The sequence below is a fragment of the Balaenoptera borealis genome (assembly GCF_965194805.1).
Source record: "Balaenoptera borealis genome assembly, chromosome: 14".
Classification (NCBI taxonomy): Eukaryota; Metazoa; Chordata; class Mammalia; order Artiodactyla; family Balaenopteridae; genus Balaenoptera; species Balaenoptera borealis.
In genome coordinates this window covers 89744988-89757607 of record NC_138875.1, presented here as the reverse complement: position 1 = coordinate 89757607, position 12620 = coordinate 89744988, and positions in this window count along the sequence as shown.

The following is a 12620-nucleotide window of genomic DNA, read 5'->3' as shown; positions in this document are numbered from 1 at the left end:
AACTCAGTAATAAAAAGACAAATAACCTAATTAGAAATGGACAAAGAAGATACAGAGAAAACATTTAGAAATGGCCAATAAGCATATGAAAGATACTCAATATTACTAGTCATCAAGAAAATTCAAATCAAATTCACAATGAGATAGATACCACTTCACACTCGCTGGGATGATTATAATAGACAAGTGTTAATGAGGATGTGAAGAAATAGGTCCCCTCATACGCTGCTGACAGGAATGTAAATTGTGCAGCTGCTTTGGAATAGTCTGAAATTCCCTCAATAAGCCAAACATGGAGGTATCCATGGCCCAGCAATTCTACTCTTAGATTTAAACCTAGGAGAAATAAAAAACATATCCACACAGAAACATGTATGGGAATACTCATAACAGCACTATTTACAAAACTCAAAAAGTGGAAACAACCTAAATATCCATCAATTGATGCATGGATAAACAAAATGTGGTCTATCCATACAATGTAATATTATCTGGGAATATGAAGAATGAAGCATAGACACATGTTACTTTGTGGATGTACCTTGAAAACATGATGCTAAATGAAGGAAGACAATCACAAAGGACAACAAATTATAGGACTCTATTTATATGAATGTCCAGAATATGCAAATCTGTAGAGACAGAAATTAGATTATCTCATAGGGCTCAATAGGTCGAGGTAAAATTGGGAGTGACCATTAATATATGCAAGGTTCGATAATGAAAATGTTCTAAACTTGTGGTGATCTCACAACTCTGAATACACTAAAAACCATTGAATTTTACACTTTAAATGGGCAAATTGTATGGTACCCCAACAAAGCTGTTGTGGAGACAAAATGAGATAATGTAGAGAAATGTACAGTATCTGGTATATCCTGAACTCTCATTAAAGGACAGCCATGACTAGTAAAGATGCTACTACCGCCATCAAGCTCCTGGAAAAGTCCTGCTGTGATTGGTGGTGGAAGAAACCTACATGTTTATTTGGGGGAAACTGACATCTTTATAAGGTTTAATTTTTCCATCTAAAAGAAGGGCGTGTCACTCCAATACATGTTTTACTTCAGTTCATTTAGATCATACATGATGGACCATGTCACTGCTCACCGGAAAATCTTTCAAGCGTGTCCAGAATTTATTATCATTGGCTTCCACTTAAAATATGCCTTCATCGTTTTCATCATCACCATCATGATCATATGGTATTTTTTATTGAATGTTTGCATCAGGCACTGTGCTACGTGGTTTAAGAACATTATTCATTTACTTCTCAGCACTCCTCTGCCAGGTAAGCAGTGTTACTACTTCTGCTTTACAGATTAAGAAATAATTTGTCCAAAGACACATATTTAGCAACTGGAGATTTTTGAGTCTGTGTCTCTTTGAGCCTAAAGCACATGCTCTCAATTGCTAAGTGATACATCCTTTTAAGCACAAAGAGCTTGCACATGTGTTTGTATTTATCTGCTTAAATAAATACACGCATATTTCAGTGCACAGTACATCAAGACATTACAACCATGTTGACACAATTCTCAGTGTAATAGTTGATGGGCATTAAGTTCTGCGTGATTCTATTAATACAAAGAAAAGATATTTGTAGATTCACATAAAGTAATTAATGTTGCTTGTGTGTTCCTTGCTTCTCAAGACAAATGGCTGGATTTGGGGTTTGGTACAGTTTTAAAAAATAAAACACTTTAGAGGTATATGAGACCATAATGAAGAAGATGGTTGACAATGTTATTAACATATACAAAATACACCAATTTTATAGACGTACATTCTATCGATATATTTACAGGACTTATATATACAACTCCTATTAGGCTCTGAGAGTGGTTTCCAAATCCGGCCTCATTCATTCTTGTCATTATTCTTCTCTTTTAGATCAGGTTCATTTCTTCTCTATGCCCATCCTTTTTGTTCCTTGAGGAGATCTGACATAAAAAACGAAGGGAGCGATTCCTACACACTAAGCTGGTAACAGCTGAGAATGAGATAACTGATCGTTCTGTTCAAACCTGACTTTTCCTCATTTGCTCCGAGAAGGGTTTGGTGTGAACCACCTCTACCTAAAAACCATAAAGAACAAATGTCATTGGAATGCAAGCTCCATGAAGACAACATCCAACAACTAACAGAAATAGTCTTTAGTGGAGAATGTTTGAATAAGTTATGGCACGGAGGGTAGTAATCTACAGAGTTGTTAAAAATTATGTGCAGGCCCATGTTTACTGGCATGCAAAAAAAGTCCACAGTTCATCGTTACTGGTTAAAGCTAATTCCGTGTAAGATGACCTCTGTTTAGTGTATCTCCCTTCCACTCTTTACTCTCCTGTATCTCTTTCTCTTTCTCTCCATACATTTAGAACTACGTCCTGTGTGTGTGTGTGTGTGTGTGTGTGTGTGTGTTGCATGTGAGTCTCCAAGTCTGGAGGGTTAGATGCTCCGGATGCTGGCAGCATGCACCATTTTTATTTTCTACCATACACATTTTCTTGCATCATTTGAGTTTTTGTGGACATACATGCCTTTGAAAATGATAAAAACAGCAGCTTCTTTCCATTAAAAAAAAAAAAATCAGACAGTATATGCAATTGACGTTACCCTGGCGGATCAAAAGGTTTCAATTGTGGGTTAGTTTTCATTGTCAAGGTCAGGAACCGATCCCACCAAATCATGATCTCGGTGACCCTTTGAAAGGATGACCTTTAACATGTCGGGACTGAGCTCACAAAGAGGTGATGGAACTTTTCAACCCTAATTTTTATTGCTTCAATATCAATATAGATGAATATTTCATCAAAACAGAGCGCAGTAATGCAAGGCATGCCCTCTCCTGATTAGCAATGAACTTGCACTGGGCTCTTCTCCCCACAGTGGGGAGTTTTATTCTATAGTAGCCTGCCGAGCTCTCGCGGGGGTCAGGGGGCTAAAGCCGCAGAAATATGATTTGTGAATCATCTGAGCTCAGCTTTGTCGCAAAGATAAACAGAAAGATTATCAAAGCCTTCTTTACAGTATTCTTTAAATGCCCTGCCACGGGAGAGGGAAGAGAGGTGCAGGGCTGGGAAGTTTAATCAAAACCAAACCTGTAAGCACCAGGATCACTTTCATGAAATATGAAGGATTTTAAACGCCACTCCCCAAAGTTACACTTACAATATGGATTATCTTTAGTTTGGAAGTGTTCCAGGTTGTCTTCTCCTGGCCTCTCCCTAATCTGCTAAACTCTACCAATTAAAATAAATGTCTGCGAATGTTCTTCTTAGGGATTTCAATTGTCACAGCGCTGGAGCAAAAGGTGACAGCTCCCCATCTTCCTTGGGATCAGGGATGGCCACGTGTTTGGGGGCAGCGGGACTGCCCCCATGCATAGGAAGCAAGCCCTAAGAAGTGAACACTTCAGTGTTATGCTCATTTGGGGTGACTTTTTCTTTAAAAATATTTATTTATTTATTTGGTTGCGCCCGGGCTTAGTTGCAACAGACGGGCTCCTTAGTTGCCACATGCGGGCTCCTTAGTTGTGGCATGTGAACTCTTGGTTGTGGAATGCATGCGGGATCGAGTTCCCTGACCAGGGATCGAACCCGGGCCGCCTGCTGTGGGAGCACAGAGTCTTAATCACTGCGCCACCAGGGAAGTCCCTGGGGTGACTTTGATGAGGATGAACCCCTCCCTCCACTGCCAAGTCATTTATCTTTTAACATCGCTGCTGTCTGCATGCTGTGAACCCAGGTCTTCTTGTGGGACAAAGAGACCGGAAGTCAGGGGGTATTTGGAAGCATCCAACAGCCTGGTATTTAGGTTTCTCCTGGTGATAATCAGAAACAAACTAGTTTTTTTTACAAAACAAAAGGGTATATTTTTATAAGGATAAAACATTGTTAAAATATTAAGGTCTTAAAGGTTAAATGCTAAATAATTAACTGTGGTCATTTTTATTTATTTATTTATTTATTGAAGTATAGTTGATTTACAAGGTTGTGTTAGTTTCTGGTATACAGCAAAGTGCTTCAGTTATATATATGTATATATATTTTTTCATATTCTTTTCCGTTACAGGATTTTTTTAATGTTTCTTTCACCTTCTATTTTTTTAATTTATGTTTTATATTGGAGTATAGTTGATCAACAAAGTTGTGTTCGTTTCAGGTGTACAACAAAGTGATTCCGTTATACATACACATGTATCTATTCTTTTTCAAGTTCTTTTCCCATTTAGGCTCAATATTCTGTAATAATATTATAGGATATTGAAAGTAGTTCCCTGTGCTATAAAGAAGGACCTCGTTTATCTGCAGAAACAAAGTAGTTTTGAAGCTGAAAGTTCCAGAGAAGCTTGTGCTCTTATGTCATTTTGTACAAACTTTCTCCGAAATGAGTCCACACCTTATCATACCTGATCCTATATAAGGAGTAGCAGGCAGTGCTTACTTAGGAAGACTTGAATTGGAGATTGGCTTTCTCATAGCCTCCGTGTGTGTGTATGTATGTGCGTGTATGTGTGTTTGTATGTCTGTATGTGTGTATGTGTGTGTGTGTGTGTGTATGTGTGTGTGTGTTTTCTTTTGCCTGCTTTGATGGCTTTTTCCATCATCTCCAGTTGTTGAAATAAACCATTTCCCTTACATGTCATTTCCAAATGGAAACAGAACAAAGAAAACAGGACAAAAGAAATCAGGGAATTTTCCAAAGGCACATTTGATGTACAAGTATAAACAGGAAAAGAGATGCCTGGGGAGACCGGAATAGCTTGGGTAGACAGCTGTTAACGCGTGTAGTCGGGAGCTCTGGGGAGATGGAGCCGTCAGTGGATTTGTACAGGAAGGACTTACAGGGCAGGAGAGGGTGAGAGGAAAACTCTGCCTTTTCTTTTTTCTATTTTAAGTTACATCTATATTAGCAGAATCCAGCGAGCATCTGGTTTATTCAGCTTTACCAGGAGGCGTTAGCTCAGGTACATAGAAATGGACTTTTGAATGGGTCTGAACACCACCTCTCTGTGTGATTTGTAAGATATGATGACTTGAGCTGAAGGCACAGGAATGGAAGACCTTCCCAAGCCGCTAAGGGTCGGGTTGACCTTCATTTGAGAATCTTTACATGCTGCCATGTTTTGACATGGCCTGGACCTATTTAAGAAAATCTGGAACATATAACAGGACCAGGCTGGCATTAGGATGTCAGGAGTTGTTTCAGAACCGTAATCCTGTTACTCACTTGATTTTTACTGGGAGACAGCAGGATCTCAGATTTTGTGTTAAATCCATTCTCGAAGATCTTGAGCAAGAAACCAACATTTCTGATGAATGCAAATGGTGTGAAAATGGGAGGGGAACAAGGAAAAGGAAAGGGAGAGACTTCTCAGGACACTCTTGAACCTGAACTTCTGCTTTCAGCTGGTACAATTGACACTAAAGTCTCCTTACTCCCTAAGGCAGATTTTGAGGGACAGATGTAGAATCAGGGCATTTTCTTTTTTTCTAAGAGGGTCTGGCTCTGTAAGTCTCCTTCTCTATGGAGCTTCTAAGGCAACTTTTTGCCTGAGTGACAATAAACTTGGCAGCTGCACTTTGAAGCATGGAGCCCTGGTCTATACAACACGTGTCATGAGCAAAACCTGAGTGCTAGGTGGTGGTGTAAGGCACTGGACCTTTCTCATCTCACTTCGTTTTCCTAGTCATCCTGCGAGGTAGATATTCCTGGGACCAGTTTACTGATGGTAGCGTGGAGAGCCCAGAGAGATAAAGCAACTGGCTCAAGGTCACGTACTAGCAAGTTATGAGTCATAATTCAAATGCCTGTGAACGAATCCGTGTTTTATGAAGCCATCTGCATTGAATCATGACCTACGATTTCAGCAATCTTGTTGGGTTCCATCCCCCGCCCCGCCCCCCATGATGGCATCGTCTTAATATACAGGAGTGAAACTAAGCTGTCCTAGAGGGAGAGCAATGAATGAAGGAAAAAAAAAAAAAAGTTGGGTAAATCTGGAACGTGGCATACCAAATAAAGACAAAAGCAGATTCAATTTCTGAAAATGATGTTAGGTGGTCCTGGTATGGAAAATGTTTTCAACTTACTGGACAAGAAGGAGATTCAATGCCACTTCTCTCTTCAGTGATTTCATGTGACCTAAAGCTCTCTGAAGAGAGCAAAGGTGGAGTCATGTCATTAAGTTACGTCTTCTTCAAGTGTCAGATTTTTAAATGCCATGGCTTAACCTTTTTTAATGCCTTAGAACTTTGTTCCCAGTCAGCTAAGTTCTTCCTCTTTTTTTTTCCCTCTTTTTTTCCTTTTTTTTTTTTTTTAGTTCACAGGCAGCTGCTGGCCTGGAGCCCTTCTCATAACGAGCAGGAAGGACCCGAAGCCACAGGCAGGATTAAAGGGCTGATCAAAACCTTAGATCTCCGCTTTAAAGTTGTAATGTACAGTGAATTTGGTTACATGGAAAAGGAAACAGTAATTGTTGAAGTATGTTTTCTTAAGCTACAGAATAATTTTTGAAATGTTTGCCTTTAATCCACAGACAGGCTTATGCTGGAGAAAATATTGTCTTGCAGCTCAGGATGAATCGGAGCATTTGAAAGACTGGATCTTGGAGTTACATTTTGTCATTTTTTTTTTTTTCAAAAAATAAAAAGATGACTGGCACCCTGGATAAGGTTTGAAAGGTTGCTTTTTCTAACTACCATCATTCTGGTGCTTTGGTTATGGGCTGACGGAATGGCTCAACACCTCTTGATTCTTACTTAATATTTGAGATAGTGCCCTGGTTTTGTCAAAAGGGCGCTTGTGGGTTCACTGTGCCTAGATTAGGAATCTGTCTAATTGTGCCTGGAGAAGAAGGCTGGCGATGGAGAGGGCGGCATCTGCTCCTCAGTCATCAAGACAGATCGTCTCCCATCTCCACCCTGTTTCCTGTCCCTCCTCCACTGCCCCCCGCCAAGTTCACCAGTCACATGGGAAGAGTGTATGTTTCAGCACTTGAGAGCTCCACATTTGAACTGTCTTTGCTGCTTCGCAGATCTGAGCCCTCATGTGGTTTATGCAAATTTCTAAGCCTCAGGTTGGTGTTGGGGATGTTATGTACCTAAAAAGATCCTTTAAATGTGACGTATTTCACATACGATGGGCAAGCAGTGTGAGCACAGCCCTGCTGGTCTTGACTTTGTCTCAAGCGTGATCCGCAGGACTCCTGAGTTTCCGGAGTGGTGAAGTGCCCAGGGTCTTTAAAGTAGTCTTCCCACACTATCAGTAGGGGGAGAACATTGTGTTAAGTGTTTACTTCCAATGTGCAACAGACTGCCACTTTTGTAAAACAGGATAAAAATAAATTCCCAGAAAAGTGAAATGGGAAAAACAAAGATATACAAAATACAAGCTCAATTTAAAAAATTAGAGTCAGCAAGCAACACTGTCCAACAGCAGTGATGTTTACTTGTAATTTCTGTGTTCGTCTCTCCACAATAAACCCACAGGAAATGAACACAAGGTGGTTACTATGATTCTCTTTTACAAATCGGGAAAGAGGCGCAGAGAGGTTATGTAACTTGCTTTTGGTCACACAGCAAGCGGTAGGGCCAGGGTTTGTGGTCAGGCAGTTGAAACTCACTGTTGGACACAGGATCCCCGTGCAGGTTGGTGACTAAAGGCATGGGGTCTGGGACCAGGTTTTGAAGGTCAACACCTACAGTGAGTTTTGCGGGGGCGGAGACTGGAGGCTGAGAGACACTGGTTAGGAATCTGAGGTGACAAGGACCAGAAGCACGAGGGTGCAGAGGGATTGGGAAGAGGGAATGATAGGAAAGACTGTTGAGTTCAGATTTCCAAAACTTGAAAACTCATTCGTTTATACACATAGAAAAAGATGGACTCCTTCCCAGATTGTTTTACAAACCAGCCTAATCCCAATTCCCAAACCTAACAGTTCAAGGAAGAAAACAGAGATTATTCCCCTTTACAATGAAAGATCTCTAAATCCCAATCAAAATATTAGAAAATCAAAATCAGTACTAAGCTGAAAGATAATGCCCCATGGCCAATTAAGTCTTAATTTGATTAAACAAGGATACCTCATTATTTAGAAACTTATTAATGTAATTCATCACATGAAATGGGCAAAGAAGGAAAACCACTTGATCAGCTCAATAAATGCTAGAGAGGCATTTGATGGAACACAAAGAAAGCTAGGAACAGCAAGATACAGCCTTGACATGATAATGAATATTAACCTTAAACTAAGGTGAAGACATTCCCATAAGGATCAGAATCAAAGATTTTAAATATCACTATTCATATCTGATAATGCTTTAGCTAATGCAAGAAGACAAGAAATAGAAATGAGATATAAGTAGCAAAAAGGAAGAGACTAAAAGGAATAAACAGAATATACAAGAAGAAACCCTGAATTTTTGCCGATGGCTATAAAAATAGTGGAGAGAAATATGTATTCCTGGACAAGAATACTGAGAATTACAAGGACATCAATTTCTCTAAAATAATGAAAATATTTAATTCAATTCCAATGGGATAAATCTGGGGACTAGATCAAAATGATTCTAACCTGCATATAGAAGAATAACATGCCACAAGGCGTAATGGGTAGCGACATTCTGCTTCGGCCATGCACCCAGAACACATGGTTCCGCAGCACCCATGAACCCTGGCCCAACCTGGCAATCAGCTCCCACAAGCCGTTGGCATAGACACTGTGGGCTCCAGTCTCCTGCCTGTACTGGCATCTCCGTCTCTCTGCATGCCGTGTACCTGGGCACCGGCTGGGACTCACCTGTGCCTCAGCAGGGGGCTTCCTGCCACCCCAGTGACTGGCCTCGCAACTTCTGCAAACCAGGCAACCTCTCTGTCATCCGAAGAGCTCCCCCTGCACTCTCTCCAGTGAGGTCTGAGCCCAAGCTAAGGAGGGGCCCTCTGATGTGTCCTTCCTTGCCCTTTCTCTTGCAGTGCTAAGGTACTCTGTATCTTAGAGTCAATCTTTTATCATAATTACATGATTCTTCATATTAAACGTTCCTTCTTTAAATCATGGTGCAGTTTCTGTCTCCTGATTATACCCAGACTGATACAAAATTATTTATTTATTCTATTTCTTTTAATTTTTATTGGAGTATAGTTGATTTACAATGTTGTGTTAGTTTCAGGTGTACAGTGAAGTGAATCAATTATACATATACATATACCCACTCTTTTTTTAGATTCTTTTCCCTTGTAGGCCATTACAGAGTATTGAGTAGAGTTCCCTGTGCTATACAGTAGGTCCATATTACTTACAGACTGATACAAAGTTAAGTGTGTTTTGCAAAAGAATAACAAGGAAGAACTTACGTCACTGATTTTATAGATAGATAGATAGATGGAGATAGAGGTTTTTTTTTAATTTTAGTAACTAAGATAGAGGGGAGCTGGCAAGGTTATGAACAGCCATTGGAACAGGATACAAAGTTAAGCACAAGATCAAGACCAAATAAGGATAAAGATAGCATTTCAAATCAGAGGTAAGGGGTGAATTACTTAATAACTTGTTTTGGCACAATTAGATAACCATTTAGAACAACATTAATTCATGGAAACCCCCAATTTATAACTTTCTCTAAATACATTTTAGATGGTCTGAATATTTAAATGTAAAAAATGAAACCGAGGAAATACTAGGACACAATATTACATGAATATATCTGTGTTTCCATGGGGAAGAATACTTTTCCAAGGATAAAAAAGGCAATTCTCTCAAAGACTATCAAGAAAAACTTGATATACATGATCACATAAACACTTAAACTTTTCCATAAAATTAAAGAATTTTAAGAGCAAACTGAAAACTCAAATGACTCACAGGGAAAAATATTTCTGACCAAGGTTTAAAATTTTGAAAATATAAACACTTCTTACTAATCAACAAAGTATAGCTCATGTGCCCAATAGAAAAGCTGGGTAAAGAATAGATATTCACTCAGATGCCTGATAATAGAAAAAGAAATAGTAACTTTCACTAGTAATCAAAGAAATGCAAAAACAAAGGTATTTCATTTTATACTCATCACACTGCAAAGTCTAGAAAGATAATAGCCCATTAGTGAGAATCTACATTAGCACAATATTTCCGGAGGGTATTTAGGCAAAGTATATCAAAATTAAAAACATGCAAACCGGGGCTTCCCTGGTGGCGCAGTGGTTAGGAATCTGCCTGCCAATGCAGGGGACACGGGTTCGAGCCCTGGTCTGGGAAGATCCCACATGCCGCGGAGCGACTGGGCCCGTGAGCCACAACTACTGAGCCTGCGCGTCTGGAGCCTGTGCTCCGCAACAGGAGAGGCCGCGATAGTGAGAGGCCCGCGCACCGCGATGAAGAGTGGCCCCCGCTCGCCGCAACTGGAGAGAGCCCTCGCGCAGAGACGAAGACCCAACGCAGCCAAAAATAAATAAATATATTTATAAAAAAGCAAACAAACAACAACAACAAAAAAACATGCAAACCTTTGACATATGAATTCTACCATGAGAAACTTGGCTTAAGGAAACAGCCAAAAATAAGCTCAAAGATGCGCAGGTAGCAAAGACGTTACACCACTACTCATAATATTGAAAATCTGCAACCAAGTCAAACGCCCAATGATAAGTGATTGGCTAATTAATAACAGACATTGAATGGAAATCTGTGCAATAATTATCTATAAGTCACAAAAGAATCCTTAATGGCTTGTGAAAATGTCAGAGTACATTTTAAATGAAAAAAAAAGGGGCATATAAGAGCAAACAGCATACCTATGAATTATTTACCCAATCATTTTGAGGAACTGTCTGGCCAGTATCATACTGTCAACATGTAATGAACAGCCCCCTTTCCAGAAGTCCCCGTTCTCAGCTGTGTCTTTCTGAAATGACTTTTCTGGGAGAGACGGTATCTGTCAGTCTGTTGGTTCAGGCAAGGCTACTTCCTCACCTAATTTCCACAGGGGGTTATAAATATAAGACCCTCTTCCTTCAGAAATGAATCCGTGTCTCCCAGATGGGTGTGCTTCGGTCTCTGGAAGCCAGGCCTCACAACTGGAATCATAGGACTCCTTCCCTTTTCCAGTCCCAGTGAGCATGGTAGAAAGTTGCAGCAAAGGGACAGTTTGTAGGATTGCTTCCTCAGAGGGATACTATCAAACAGGACACCGGCAGTGCTTGGTAAGCAAACCAAAAGGATTGATGGGGAAGATAGTGCCCAGGATGGGAGAGACAGCGAAGAACTAAACAGCTTGGGAAGAGAGTGAAAATCATAGCTGATTTAACTAAAACATCTGTCCTTTAAGACCCCTTTCTTTAGAACGCTCCTACACTGTTGGTAGGAATGTAAATTGGTGCAACCATGATGGAGAATCGTATGGAGGCTCCTTAAGAAACTAAAAGTAGAGCTACCATATGATCCAGCCATCCCGCTCCTGGGCATATACCCAGAGAAAAACATGGTTCGAAAAGATACATGCACCCCAGTGTTCATTGCAGCACTGTTTACAATAGCCAAGACATGGAAGCAACCTAAGTGTCCATCGACAGATGGATGGATAAAGATGTGGCACGTATATACAATGGAATACTACTCAGCCATAAAAAAGAATGAAATAATGCTGTTTGCAGCAACATCGATGGACCTGGAGATTATCATACTAAGTGAAGTAAGTCAGACAGAGAAAAACAAATACCATATGATATCAGTTATACGTGGAATCTAAAAAAATGATACAAATGAAACAGACTCACAGACATAGAGAACAAACTTATGGTTATCGGTGGGAATGGTGGGTGGAGGGATAGATTGGGAGTTTGGGATTGACATATACACACTGCTATATTTAAAGTAGATAATCAATAAGGACCTATTGTATAGCACAGGCAACTCTGCTGAATATCCTGTGTTAACCTAAATGGGAAAAAATTTGAAAAAGAATAGATACATGTGTATGTATAATGGAATCACTTTGCTGTACACCTGAAACTAACACAACATTTTTAATCAACTATACTCCAATATAAAATAAAAATTAAAAAAAGACTCCCTTTTTTTAGAGCTAACTCTAATTTAGAAGTATTGATAGAGTGCTGAGCTGAGGCCAGTGCACTCACGTTTTGCTATTTTGTAGATAAAGTGAAAAAAGTCACTCATCCCAGTAAGGACGATCTTTATCTCTTCCTCTGGGAAAAGTAAGTAAATATAATGTTTGTATCAGTCAGGGTCTCAGCAGGAAAAGAATTTCTTTGGTTCAGATGGTTCATTGGAGGATATTTTAACAAAGGGAGTTCCTACAAAGGTTCATAGGGTTAAGGGAAACAGCAGAAGAGAGGGGGCCACCGAGGGGCACAAAAGAGTACGGAGTGTTACCACCCCAGACCTTCAGGGGCAAGAGGGGGAAAGAGGCAGAGTCCACTGGGGCCTGGAGCATTTGAGGTGGGCTTGGTCGGAGGAAGTGCAGGTGGGCGGGGACGCAGTCACTGCCAAACCCCAAGGATGCAAAGATGAGAGGCTGTAGAAAGAAACACCCCACCCTAATCTCCTCCTGCCCGCTGGTTTCTGGCTGGTGTCCCATTGACTGAACCCAACTCAAAAGCAG